Here is a 328-nt window from a genome sequence, read left to right on the forward strand (position 1 = left end):
CTGTTTAGAATAATGCCTTTAATGTTTTTTAAATAAAATTGAGAACTACTCATCCTTAAGTAATTTAAGCAATACAGGAAAGTGTAGGGGAAAAAATTAACTACCTGAAATTCTTTCATCCAGAAAAATATCATTGTTAACATTTGATAGAATGTTGTCTAGACATTTCTCTATGGATATATAGAGATAGAAAGATAGATGGATGAATTGACATATACAATTTCATAATAGGATAATATACTATGCATCTTATTTTTAATTTTAAATATGAAGTATTAAATTTGATTTTATTCTAAAAGAAGGGAAATAAAAACGAAAGAAGTGCTAA

Source organism: Crocuta crocuta, unplaced genomic scaffold, assembly GCF_008692635.1.
Source record: "Crocuta crocuta isolate KB4526 unplaced genomic scaffold, BGI_CrCroc_1.0 scaffold2330, whole genome shotgun sequence".
Lineage (NCBI taxonomy): Eukaryota > Metazoa > Chordata > Mammalia > Carnivora > Hyaenidae > Crocuta > Crocuta crocuta.